Source organism: Cystoisospora suis, assembly GCF_002600585.1.
Source record: "Cystoisospora suis strain Wien I chromosome Unknown contig_4712, whole genome shotgun sequence".
Taxonomy (NCBI): Eukaryota; Apicomplexa; class Conoidasida; order Eucoccidiorida; family Sarcocystidae; genus Cystoisospora; species Cystoisospora suis.
In genome coordinates, this window is record NW_027157504.1 from 8,165 (window position 1) to 8,438 (window position 274).

Here is a 274-nt window from a genome sequence, read left to right on the forward strand (position 1 = left end):
CGTGGAAGTCTATCTATTTTCTTTCTTCTAAGCTTTTACATGAGAGGGAGTAAAGAGAGGGGTGATGGACTCAATCCACACAAAGCTTTCGCCTCCTGCGATAGCGGATGTTTAGTTCAACTCTCGTCAAGGGCTTTCACTCGTAAACTTTTAGAGTTCCTTCCACTACTCTCTTCGTCTACCTTCAGATCATCTTCTTGGATCTCTTACCTAGAATGTATCTGTCTATGTATCTATCTACGTGGCTCTGTCGCCTGTGTCGGCCTCCCTCTCT